We start from the raw sequence: 926 nt of genomic DNA, 5'->3' as shown, positions 1-926 counted from the left end.
GGTGCTGGGGGCATCCCTGGGGGACCCTCTAGCTTGGCCCCGCCGGTGCCAAGGAAGGAACAAACTAAAAAAGATTAATTCGCAGATGTTCATGCATTTCACACACAGGGTGCCCTGTGGTCCGTTGCCAGGGAAACGGGAGACCACCGGTGCGCGCTTTATTGGCTTTATGAAGTGCATCTCGGGGGCTATAGTCTGAGAAATGCTGCATGACAATTGTCAGGCTTTTCAGAAGCCTTGTTTTGTGTTTATCCACATTTAACCCTCTGAGTGTTATTAAGAGCATCACTATGCACATCTGGCATGCCAAAAAAAGCAGAGACAGGGAGGGGGACGCACATACATGGTCTCCACATCCAGCCTAGAAAACCTGGAAAATGTGTCCTCAGTGCCTGCTCCTGCCTGTCCAGCATTAAGTTTTCACCCATGGGCTGCAACTAAGCTGGTCCCCAAGCCGTGCTAGTGCAGGACTCAGCACAGCGGGGTCAAGGGACAGAACCGACTCTGGCAAGCGCAAAGGTAGCACAAGTGTCACATTAGACCAGCAGACTACTGAGGGCAGGTACAATGTGTTTTCTCAGTAACTCTGGGGGAAAAAAAAAAAAAAAAAAGAAAAAAAAAAAAGAAAAAGCCCACCAACTTCCTAGGCACACTATCAGAAAAGCCAGACTCTCACATTCAGTCCCAAGATGCAGCACCAGCAAGCCAGCCATGCCATAACCTTTACCACAGCCCCTCCAAGGCTGCGGTCTCTGTGAAAAAGGGAAAGGAAAATCCCGTGTCCAGATGACGTTCTGTCTCACAGTGCCAAGAGCTACAACATCATCTATAAATTCACACAAACGAGCTGGAGCAATAAGCCGCCCAGGACTTGGCTGCTCCGCCTCTCCGATCGGCTGCTTCTCCGCCCCGCCTCGGTCCCCGCC

This window comes from Merops nubicus, unplaced genomic scaffold (genome assembly GCF_000691845.1).
Source record: "Merops nubicus isolate BGI_N331 unplaced genomic scaffold, ASM69184v1 scaffold30259, whole genome shotgun sequence".
NCBI classification, from domain to species: Eukaryota; Metazoa; Chordata; class Aves; order Coraciiformes; family Meropidae; genus Merops; species Merops nubicus.
This window is presented reverse-complemented; position numbering follows the sequence as displayed.